Consider the following 13,018-nt stretch of genomic DNA (forward strand, 5'->3'; position numbering starts at 1 on the left):
TTCATTTCTGGTGCTTCCAGCAAGGCTGTGTGTCCTAGGTCCCAGCACAGGCAGGGGGGCAAATGATCATGAGACCCTGGAGACACTTGAGCGGAGGGACAAGCAGTCGTTTCCTGGCAGAGTACACCAGGGCTCACAGTCCAGCAGCCCCAGCAATGTCAGCACAGCAGAGAGCCTTCTCCTTCCTCACTGTAGCCCAACCCCCTATGGTCTCACTCCTGTGGCGTTCACATCTCCTTACTTACCTGCAGAGAAGGCCTTTGCCCTGCCACTCCTGCCCGGTTCGTCCCTCTACCTGGACTTTCTCCCAGAACAGACAGCAAGCGCGGTAAAACATAAACAATGTAACAGTTACCCTTGTAGCTATTCCAAGTGTGTATTCACATTAAGATCGATGTTGCAGAACCACCACTACTATTTCCAAAACTTTTCATTACCCCAAAAAGAAACTCTCTACCCATTGATCATCCCTTTCTTCCCTCCCTTCAGCCCCTAATAACCTCAAATCTACTTTCTGTATCTTCATCTATGTTGTAACAGGTGTCAAAACTTCATTCCTTTTTGTGTGTGTTTTTATAGTACTAGGAATTGACCTCAAGACCTTTGAACTGAGCTACATCCCCAGCCCTTTTCTTATTTTGAGACAATCTCTCACTAAATCATTAAATTGCCCAGGCTAGGCTTGAAATTGCAATCCTCCTGCCTCAGCCTCCCAAAGTGCTGGGAGTGCATTGTGCACCACCAGGCCCAGTTAACTTCAGTCCTTTTTATGACTGAATATTATCCCATTGCTGCAATTCCATATTCCATTCATCCAACAATTGGGTTGTTTCTACCTTTAAACCACTGTCAACAATGCTACTACAAAAATGGGTGTGTAAATATCTAAATCCCTGTATCCAGTTCTTTTGGATACATTATTTAGGAGAGGACTTGCTGGGTCTTATGACAGTTCCATGTTTAACTTTTTAAGAAACCTCCAAACTGCTTTCCTGAGCTTTGCTTTCAATGCCAGGAAAATGTCACCTCCACTGTGAAACTTCCAGTGCCCAACTCTCTCCTCACCTCCTGAATCCAAAGCAAATGGTTCTGCCTCTGTACTCTGGGCCCCCCTGTGCATATGACAAATGAAGCCTTATCACACTGGCTTCTGGCCATCTGTGTGCTGGTGTCTAGATGGAACAGGGATAGGGCTGCTCCACTCTCACACTCCCAGAGCCTACTGTCATGCTTGCTCCTGGTGGGCTCCATAAATCATGAAATGAATCCCCATTTGTTTGACTGGCTGGGTAGCACTTGCTCCCTCCCTCCCTGCACAGCTGTCTGGTTAGCCAACTGGCTGAACAAACCTGGACCCCAAAAGCAATCAAGCTTCAGAGGCAAGTATTGGAATGAAGACCAGAAAGAAAGTACTTATTCTGTCTGCCAAATTGTATTTTTTTCCCTCTTAGTTGAAAACGACTATTACTTATGACCTATCTCTCTGTGAAGTGTGGGGTCAGAGATCCAATGCTTACTAGCTGTATTACCATGGAAAAGCCTTTGAAGCTCTCTGAGCCTTAGTTTCTTCATCTGTACAATGGGGTTAATATTACTGCCTCTCACAAAAGGCTGGTGTACAAATTGAATTGTAAGTGTTTAGTACAGCGCTCAGTCATACTAATTTCCATATGTGGAACCAGAATGGTAGCATTGGGAGAAATCCTGTTTGGTCCCTTTCTGGTTGCTACCTCCCACATTTTCCTGGTTTGGTTTTTGGATTTCAAATCAAGTACCTAAATCAGTGCCTGGTACATAGTAGACACTTTTGTTGTGCTGGGGATTGAACCTAGGGCCTCATGCATGCTAGGCAAGCACTCTACTGCTGAGCTACATCCTCCAGCCCGTATCAGTACTTAATAAATGTTGAATGAGTGAATGAATTGCTAGTTTATCTTCAGCTCTAATGAGATATAGCTTTTCTTCCCCAGGCACCAGAAGAATCTGAGATCGGAAATATTATCTGAGTAGCATTAAACTGCTTTCAATTGTAATGAACAGAAAGCCTTAGTTATGGAAGCTTAAACCACAAATTCCTGTACAGCTGACTTACCATGTCCCACTGTATGAATAGTTAGGATATCAAGATGAGTCAGAGGCTCAACAATGTAATCAAGGACTCATGTTCTTTCTATCTTTTGATTCAACTCACCACAATGTATGGGCTTTAATTTTCTGGCTTATTGTCTCATGCTCGCAAGATGGCTGCCTTGCTCAACTATCATATCCTCACATGATAGTTTCCAAATCAGGAAAAAGAAAAGGGAGGAATGTCTTCTTCTCCATATGTCTCTCATTGTTACCAGAAAGGAAAATCCTCTCCAGAAGTTGCACCCTACAGCATACTATCCCCAGCCCAGATGCAGATCCTATTGGCAGAACCAGGTGATATTCACATCCTTTGGGTGTCACACCCACCATGTGACCATCTATGACACAGGGGTCCCAGGACATAGACCTCCCATGACTCACACCAGGATTAGCCAGATGCCAACCACACAAATTGATATTCTGTTAAGCAGGAAAAGAGGTCATGGCCATTGAATAGCCACCAACAGTGTCCTATGTTCTTTCAACAATGTCTCTTCCCTCAGTCATAGACAAAAGTGATCCCCGCCCAGAACAGGAGCTACCCACATGTAGCAGAACTTCATCATCAGTGAGAAGGTACCATGACAAACAACAGTCAGCTCCTGAAAAAGATGGATGCTGAACCCCAAAAGCAATCAGATTTTGGAGGCAAGCGTTTGGAGACTAGAATCCAAGTCTATTTCTAGGGTATGACCCACCTCCCTGTCACCTCCAGCACCAGCCACATGGATGCAAAAACAATTGCAAAGCCCATTCACAGTGCTCAGTTGATCTGGCCTTGGCTGCCTGGCTGAGCTCCATCCCTGTTACCCCAGTAGTACCATTGGCTTGTGCCTCCCTCACACTTAGCTCCTAGTGAATGAGCTGCAGGTCTTTGGGTCTCTGAGACGCCTGGATACACTGGGGTTCTGTCCTCAAAAAACATGCCTCCTTGCAGTTGCAGCAATTTGAGAAGCAGCCCTGGAAGTCTGGCCTGACTGTTGAGGTCACAGAGCAATGAAGTCAGCTAGGCTGAGGCTGCTGAAGCAATTCGATCATTTGGTGCAAGAGCTCGAGCCCAGTGAGAGAGAAGGCCAAGATGGCAGCTTGAACACGAACATCTAAATCTGCTCCCTTCCAGAATTCACTTCCAAAGCTCACAAAGAGATTATTTTTTAAAGACACAAACTCACCAGAACAGAAAGACAGAAGAGGAGATGGTAGCAACAAATTTGGGGACTGGAAAGCAAATAGAAATGTTGTAACTGGAAATGGGCAGGTCTGAGGGAGCTGAACCTTAGGGTAATGGGAAGAAAAATCTGTTTCCACCCTGGAGCTGACCTCAGTGAGGGACCCTTGGAAAGAAGAGTTGGGGACTGATGAAAATCAGGAGATTGGAGAACAGCTAGGGCCTCCAGGTTCCCTCCCTTACTTAGTACTGGCATCTACTCTCCCCTAACCAAGGCAGCCACCTGGAGGTCTGTTCCCTGCAGAGTGTTGGACAGGGAATTAACTACCCCCACCAAGTTCTCTTCCCCAACTCAGCCTCCAACACTGGCACAGAACTTTACCCTGCAGATGTTCAGAAGAGGCCTCCCCATGCACTTCACCATCCAGAAGGAAAACCCCGAAGACACTGACCCAGAGGTCCCTAACAAACACCCCTCATCACCCTACAGTGAAGCTCAAAGTTGATAAAACCCACTGATCTACCCAGAGTTTCCAGCCAGCACTTGGGTTCCTTCCTGCACTCTTCTATCCTTAATCATAAGCAGATGACCAAGGGGTGATCAGGCTCCCTAGAGAAGCCTCTGTTAAGGAAGATGAAGACAGGCCGGGGATTTAGCTCAGTGGTTTCGCGGCCTGCTGCCCAAGTGCAAGGTCCAGAGTTCGATCCCCAGTACCAAAAAAAAAAAGGAAGATGAAGACCAAACACCCTGGAGGCAGTAGACTACACAGGAAGAAGAAAATATTTTAAAGATCATTAATATTCCCAGAGAAATAAGAGAAGATACTGCAAACCAAGAACAGAATGTTATTTCTAAAAGAACATTTACAGAACAGCAAAAAAAAGAGTTCTTGGAAATCAAAACCCTGAGAGCAGACATAAAACTCAATACAGTAGAAGGGTTGGAAGATCAACCCAAGGAATCTCCCCCAAAGTAGAACAGAGACAGACATGGTAGCACCCTTGGGAGGCTAAGGCAGGAGGACTGCAACTTTTAGGGGAACCTAGTCTTTACACTGAGACTCAGTGTCAAAAAAAAAAAATACATGGCAAGTCCAGGAGTTCCAACATCAGATAATAGGTGGGTGTCAGGGGGTGGTACATCACTTGAGTGGTAAGGAATAGGCTTCTTTGGAGAAACAGGCCAGGATGTGTAAGAAGAGACATGAAGATAGGCTTCCTGTACCATGTGGCATAGGCTGTCCTGCCTGGGAGCTGACCCCGAAGCTGGTTCCCAGCCCTCCAAACAACCCAGTGTGGGTTAGGTTCCCCCAGGCGGACACTGAATTACATGATTTTGTAAGTACTTACTTGAGAGGAGACCCCAGAAAGACAATAGTAGGAGAGAGGGGAAGAGAGACAGAAGGGAAAGAAGCTATTAAAAAGTAATTGAGTGTTGCAGATTGTTTAATGGTCACTTTTCTTCCCACTGCAGCATCCACACACCTTGGTGACAGGAGTTCACCACACTCTTCCTATGCAGGAGCAAAGTGTATTTCTCTACCCACCATGAACCTGACCAGCCTTGAGACTCACTTTGACTAATAGACTACGGTAGAAGTGGCCTTGAATGGGTTCTGGAACCTGGGCCCAAAGAGCCCCATTGCGGTTGCTGCCTGCAGCCTCTTGGAGTGCTACCCTGGGACATCCATACAGGGAAATCAGTTTAGGATCCTGGAGGACAAGAAGTCATGCAGAAGGAGACTAAGGCAACCATCCAATGGCCAGATGTGGTCATCTTGGAATTTCTATGCCGCCCAATCTCCAGCTGTGTGAGTGAGTATAGGTAAACCAGCAGAAAAGCTCTAGCCAGCCCATAGAATTAGGAGAAATAATTATTGTTCTATGGCCACAAAATGTTAAGATGGTTTGGTCCATAGCAATAGATAACTGTTATATCATGCCTCTTATCACTAAGGGCAACTGGAGCTCAATCCTGCTGGGGAACTTTGGAGACAGGGTAGAACATGCCTCGGAGTTTTCTCAGTAGAGTGAAGGGGCAGCCAGAGTATTTGTTCACCAGCTCCCCACCCCTCATTGGTTGACAGTTGCTTCCATGACATTAATCTGTAGCACTTCTGCACACTGGCCAGAAGCTATTCATTATCCCAGTAAGCCGACCTCGGCAAGTGGTGGTGAATGCGAGAAGGTGAGGCCACAGCAGTGACAGCTTGCTGCACTTTGCAACCCAGGCTGCTTTTCAGAAACTTTCTATTTAATGAACTAGAGTTAGTGCCCACTACTTGCCTCCTGGAACCCTGGCTGGTGAACATGCTTCTCCATTCCAGTGTTTCCAGGTTACCAGCTAATCCTGCCTTTCCCTATGCTACAACCCAAATCCTAGAGGCAGCCAAATAGATTGGTCCTGCTTAGCTCCATTACCCTCGTGGGCAGAGAGCTCTTCCAGCCAGACTGCCATAGGCCACCTGCTCGTGGGCTGCCTGCAATAATCGAGGCCTTGCTTGAGTCACTCAAGGTTCAGTGACTTCCTCAGTGACAGGTGCCATGACTGGTTTGCCAAGCCAGGTAGAGATGAGCATTCATGTCTGGATTTCTGCCCCTGTTTCATCTCATTGTGGGCCTTTGCCTGTTGTTCACAATTCAGAGCTTCTCAGGCATGGAACCCTCTGTCCACAGTGGTGGACAGGTGAACAGTTCCTAGTACCCCAAGATACTTGCCCATCCTCCAGCTTCCCTGAGAAGCCCCAAGCCCCTTGATGCCCCATGGAAGAGACCTGTATGCCTACATCCAAATTGTTACCCAAGATGCATTTTCCTACATAAACCATTGCACAGTTAAGGACAAACTTCAGGAATGTTATGAGTTAAATAGAAATTTGTGGACTGGCCTGAAAAACCAACCACCATTTATAACTTGGTTTCTATGGGGAAATGCATTCTGAATTCCAGAAACTGGCTCACACAGAGATTTCTGGAACACAGCCTGGTCCCCACACTGAGAACTGTAGGTGGCTTCTCAGTATACCCAATTAAAGTGGTCACTGTTAGTAGTTGGTGGGGGCTCTGCTCGGGGCTTGGACAGCTCTGGAGAAAAGTCTGGGATACTCTGTAGGCCTCATGGAGTTATATCAGCCCTCGCTTCTGGAACTGGAAGTGACCCGCTGACATCTAGTCCCACCTGCTACCCAGGGTAACGTTCCTGGCACTTTCTGCTTGTCACCTTCCAATGCCAAGGTGCTCCCTGCTTCACAAAGATTTTACTATTCAAAAATTCTTTCTTCTAATGAGATGAATTCTGCAGTCTTCTTTCTCCCAACCCCTACTCCAATTCCACCACAGTATTCTTTGTTTTATTTTATTTTATTTTATTTTTGAGAGAAGGTCTTGCTGGGCAGTCCAGACTGGTCTTGAACTTTCTATATAGCCCATGCTGGCCTCTAACTCATGGCAATCCTCCTGCCCCAGCCTCCCGAGTGCTGGGATCACAGGCATACTCTGCCATGGCTGGCTCCACCCTTGTGATTTCTACTTACCCTTAACTCTTACTCAAGTACCAAGGTCTCCATGAAGCCAGTGAGGGCTGCAGGTGGGGAAAGAGGAGTCTGGGAGGAAGATCTTGGATCTGGAGCTTGGCTGTCTGGGACAGGGCTGGGGAGAAAGAAGTGGTTAGAGAAGACAAGGTTGGGTTGGAAAGTTTGCCACAGGTTTCTGAAGAAAAGCCCACTGGGGTCTTCATCAGCCTCCCCTTCCCTGCCTTGGGGCTTCCCTTCCCATCAGGCTGGCTCCCTTCCCCCCAGGAACAGCTGCTGTATGATGCTCTGGCAACAGGTGGCCAATAGGGAGCACGTGGTCGGGGGCGGGGGGCGGTTATGGGAAGCCCAGAGCCTCCAGACCCCCAGTGGCACACGCATGCTGCTCTTTTGCCCTGAGAGGGGCTGGAGTGAGAGACTGCAGGAGTGTGAACCTCAGTGTGTCCCCGGATGGGAGATGGCCTAACCCAGTCCAGGGATGGGAGTTGCAGAGACCCCCCCAGAAAGGGCCTCCAGAGACTCCTCCCTGGCTGGAGAGGGCTCCAGACACACACTGCCAATGACTGGAAAATAAATTTGGCAGCACATCACCACTTGGGCTCTCAGTTTCCCCATCTCTGAAAGGGTTTACTGCCCTCAGTCATACTTACACTGCAGGTTATTAGATTAAAATTGGATTAGGTATCAATGTAAAAGGCAAAATGTAAGGTATAGTACAGCAGGGGCCATATTATAGCTTTGATTCCCAGAGCCTGTTACAGTGTAGACACTTATGTATTTGTTGAATGAATAATTGATGTACAAGGGCCTTGCAAATGGCAAGGGGCTTCCAAATTGGGGGACAATGGACAAGTAATCCCTACTTATTCAAGAGAGTGCCAGACAGGGGTTGGGGATAGCTCAGTGGCACCTCATCTGCCTCGCAAGCACAAGGTCCTGAGTTTGAACCCTGGTACCAAAAAAAGAAAGTGCCAGACAGGAACTTTTGTCCTGAAATATCAACTCCAAAGGCTGACATGCTTCCATGGGTCAGAAAGACTTCCTGAGAGGAGCAAAGATCCATCTTCCAAAAGCTCTTCCCTATTTATTGTGCAAGGCTCCCAGCTGGGGAAGCTCCCAGGGACAGCTCTGGGTGAATCAGCACCAAGCTTAAGGCAGATTGGGAGGTGGAAGTAGGGGTAGAGGCAGCGACAGCGACAGGCAGGCTGAGTAGTGAGGAAGAAAGGACATGGGGGCCATGCTCAAAGATTCGAACCTACTCCTTGTGTGTCCGGTGGCTGACAGCTAACGCTGCAGTACATGGCCCCCAGAAGGCTCTATAAAGGCAGCAGCTCCTGGCTGTTGCTCTATCTTGTCTCGACCTTGGCTCTTCCCTCTCTTGATCTACATGCTGCTAATTTCAGGGTGCCCTGTAGAACCCCTCATCCTCTGGGCCACCCCACACCACTTGGCAGGTGGGCCTTGACAAGCCTGGGTAGGGGAGAAGGATGAGAGAGAGTGCACAGGGGGAGGCCCCCACCCTGCTGGGAGACAGTGACTCACCATCAATGGGAGCACTCTATGCAGAGTGACCCTGAGGAGGGACACAGACAGAGTCCTAACCGGGGGGTGACAAGGTGGGCTGGGGTGGGCTGGAACTTTGTCTCAGATGTAATAGGAATCCTCACACACCATGCTGAGTTGTCTGCCTGAAAGACCCAAGTATCACCCTCCACCAGCCCTTGACACCTCACAGCAGGCCCTATGCTGAAGGAAGAGCCCCCCACCACCACCATTTGGGGTTCTGTGGTGGCTTCTGGAGCCACCTCTTCCCTCACAGCCAGGGCCCACTCAAGGGGTGCTCATAACCCTGCCATGCAGCTGCCAGACTTTCTGTGGAGGCCTCCTCCATAGGCTTCTCTGCTCTCTGCCGAGTGGCCCCGGAAGGTTATCTAACCTCTGAGGCTCCATTTCCTTAACCAAAGAATGGAAAAATAATACCCAGTATTCAGATTGCTATGAGAACCACAGTGCCCAGCAGCACCAAGACAATGCCAGGGCCTCCTGGGACCATGCTGCCCATCCTTCCGGTGAGTGTCTGAGCCCTGCCCATAAAAGGATTTGTTCCCCTGGGTCTTCTCTCCAGGGAAGTCATGGCAGGGACTGTCCTTACAAAAATGATCTAGGGATCAGGGGTTTCTGGGAGAGCGGGTAGGCACAGAGGCCTTTCACAGAGCTTCTTTCCCAGGAAGGCCACCTGCTCTGTCATGCCTCAAATCCACTCCCACCTGTAAAGGGTGCTTTTCCTTTCCCCATACCATTTTCTTTGGGGTTCATTTCTGGCTTTTCATTCTATGCCTATTTTGGATCCTGCAGTTTACTCATTATGCTCAGGCACCCCCAAATCCTATTCCAGGAGTTAGTTTAAGGTTGGGGAGTGGGAGATCTCCTCACATCTCTCTCATACCCTCAGGCTGCTGGGAATGCTGACCTCCTGGCATTTTATGTGTATCTGATTCTTATTAACCTACATCTACTATCAAAACCTTTTGCCTCCCATAGGAGAAACACCCCAAAATTCCTGTGCATGTGATTCTGAAGCCATAAAAACAGATGACATAGAAAAACACTTTCCACTGTGGGGAAATGTTCATTGTATATTGAGTGAAAATGGCAGGTTACAAGGCAGTAGGATTATATGATCTAATTTTACATAGAGATACATATCTCACTACCATAGTGCTCCACTAGAATTTTGGGAAAATTCTAATTTTCTGTTAGGTATATTTTGGCTTTTTAAAACACATTTTCTGAAAATTAAATAAATAAATAAATCACATGTGTACAGGTATTTATTATCAGATTTTAAAACTTTTAAAGGTACCCAAAACCTTAATTTTATTGTGTTCACTTCCCTCCCCATAAAAACACCAAAGATTCCTTCCAGCCCGCACAATAAAGTCAGCATGAGGCAGTACGTGTTGTTGTTGTTATTGTTGTTGTTGTTTTAATTCTTGGGAAGCTACAAACCTCTTAGAGAATCTGACAAAAGTTATGGACCTCTCTGAAAAAATGCACATGAACACAAAGGTATATGATTTAGACCCCAGTGGATCTCTATGTGAACTTCAGGTTAAAAGGTTCAGATCTAGGGCCAGGGATTTAGCTCCGTGGTGCTGTTGCCTGCCTCACAAGTGCAAGGTCCTGAGTTTGATCCCTAATACAAAAAAAAAGCTTCAGATCTAAGTAAACCCCCTGATTTTGTAGATGTGGAAGCAGACCAAGAGAAAGAAACCAACTCACCAAAGGTTGCCAGTATGCTAGTGGCATTTAACTTCCTTTAAGGCCTCTGACAGTGTGGCTCCTACCATCCTATTAATATTACTCCTGGTCACACAAAATGGTATCCATGAAACACAATTCATCTTCTCCAGTCTTCTCTCCAGAGCTGCTCCTCATTCCTCTGCCAAATGCCCTACATCCTCTAAATCTGTCCATCAGTATCAAGATTGGCCTCAGCCACATATAAAAAAAAATAACCCCTTCTCCCCTCAAGAGTGCCTTCAACACCCAAGGATAGAGTTTATCTGGGTAAGGTAAGACTAGTGGAGAGCAATGCAGGGCTAGTAGGGTAACTTCATGAAATCACCAGGGAACCAACTCCTTCTGCCTCTTTGCTATGCTATCCTCAGTGTACGTAGACCACACCCAAGGCTGTCTGACAGATCAAGACATCAACCAAGAAGCAGAAAAAAGGAAGGAGGGAAGAGCAATAAAAGCAACATCCCCTGAGGGTCACATCGGGGTTTTTTTGGTCGCATCTTTTTAAGGGGTCTTCCCAGAAGTTTCTGTGCCATCTCTGCTGCATCTCACTGATAGAACCTAGGCTCATGGCCACATCTAACTATAAGGGAGGCTGAGAAATATAGACTTCCCTGCTCAAGATTCTGTTTCTAAGAAGGAAGAGTAGAATAAATATTGATCAGGCATCCCCAGACTCTATCATGTTCGAATCCCACTTCCCTCATGAAGACTTGCCTATCTACTCTCAACAGCTAGTGGTATCTACTTCCTCTGCAACCTTCTAGTCTGTGTCTAAGACTTTTATTTATTTTTTTATTCTACACCGTTATGGCTTGTATTTAGACATCCCCTAACACCACAAGTGCTCAGAGGTGGGACTTTTTGGAGGTTGCTGGATCTAGAGTGTGTAATACTAGGATTAAGTATGTGTGATAACATAAGGAGTTTAGCATAGTTCTGGTATGGATAATGGAAGCCCCACCCTGGACATGGGTGGCACCAATCAATAGGCTTATAGCCTGGATGGAATATAAAGGGAGAGAGGGAAGGCTGGCCTGCTGTGGCTGCTGCCGCTGCTGCCAGATACTGCTTGCTGCTTGCTACCTTCTGCCTGCCATGCCATGAGCTATTTCTCCTCTGTGATGCCCCTCTGCCATACCACTCTGCCCTGGAGCCAGCTCACTATTTTTTTTTTTTTTTTTTTTTTTTTGGTACCGGGGATCAAACTCTAGACCTTGCGCTTGTGAGGCAGGTGCTGGAACCACTGAGCTAAATCCCCGGCCCTTGGAGCCAGCTCACTATGGACTGAAACCTCTACAAACTGTGAGCTGAAATGAACCTTTCTTCCTTTAACTTTGGGTGTCAGGTATTTTGTCTCAGCAATGAGAAAGTAAGATACACCGCTAGCTATAATTGAAATATTTTATTGCTATTTAAATGGTTTTCTCCCACAATATGTCAAAATTTGTAGAATGCAACTAAAGTAGTATTTTGGGGAAAGTTTATAACACTAAATGCTCTTATTAGGAACAAAGAAAGATCTCAAATTAGCAGTCTAAGTTTCTACCTTAACAAGCTAGAAAAAAGAAAAGCATATTAACCCAAAGAAACACCATAAAGATTAGAAATCAATAAAATAAAAAATAGACAAAAATGGATAAAATTAGTGGAACCAAAGCTAGTTCTTTGGGGAGGAGGAATTGATAAACTAATAAACTTCCAGCCAGGCATAGCTAAAAAAATAAATGAGACGGGCATAGTAAAAAAAAAAATGAGAAGACACAAATTACCAAGTAAGGAATAAAAAAGGGTACAGGGCTTCAGACTTCATGGACATTACAGGGATAATTGAGCAATTTAGGTGAAATGGGACAATTTCTTACATAAAATACCAAAACAGCATAGGGAATCCAGATATAAACCCATACTAATATATCTAACTTTACTCAAAAATAAAGAGATAAATTGATTAGTTCTGTATCCATTAAATAAATTAATCATTAGTTTAATATTTTTCAACAAAAGTAACTTCAGAATTTTTCATTATTCTGCCAAACATTTGAGGAAGAAATAATACCATTTCTACAGTGTCTTTCAAAAACAGGACTAAGGGATTCATTTTATAAGGCCAACTAATTTTATAAGGTCAGTATTATCCTAATGACAAAACCAGACAAAGGTATTATAAGAAAAGGAAATTTAAAATCATATCCATACCTCATGAACACAGATACATAAATCCTTAAGAAAATATCAGCAAACTGAATCTAGAAATACATAAAACAAATAATACACCAGAAGCAAGTGAGGCTTTTCCCAGGGATGAAAGACTGATTCAACATTTTAAAATCAATGTAATTCATCATATTGACAGAGTAATAAAGAAAAACCATGTGATCCTTTTATTAGGTACAAAAAAGTATTTGACAAGACTCAATATCCCTTCATGATAAAACTCTCAGAAAACTAGGTATGGAAGACGTTTCCTTAACTTGACAAATGGCATCTACAAAAACCCTACAGGTAACAGCATGTTTAATGATGAAAAGCAGAATGCTTTCCCCTAAGATCAGGAATAAGGTAAGGGTGCCCTCTCTCACCACTCCTATTCAACATTATTCTGGAATTTCTAATCAATGCAATAAGGAAAGTAAAGAAATAAAAGACATGTAGGCTGGAAAATAAGAAACAAAACTCTCTTTATTCACAGATAACATAATTATCTCTGTAGAAAACCCCAGAAACCTATAAAATCCTCTTAGGACTAAAAAGTAAGTTTGGCAAGGTTGCAGGATATAAGATAAACATACAAAAAATTTGATTGCATTTCAATAGCTCAGCTGTGAACAATAAGAATTCAATTTTTAAAATATTATTTATAATAGCACTAAACATGAAATACTTAAGT

The sequence above is a fragment of the Heterocephalus glaber genome, unplaced genomic scaffold (assembly GCF_053883595.1).
Source record: "Heterocephalus glaber isolate CG9 unplaced genomic scaffold, H.glaber_assembly_v1.0 deba00000331, whole genome shotgun sequence".
NCBI classification, from domain to species: Eukaryota; Metazoa; Chordata; class Mammalia; order Rodentia; family Bathyergidae; genus Heterocephalus; species Heterocephalus glaber.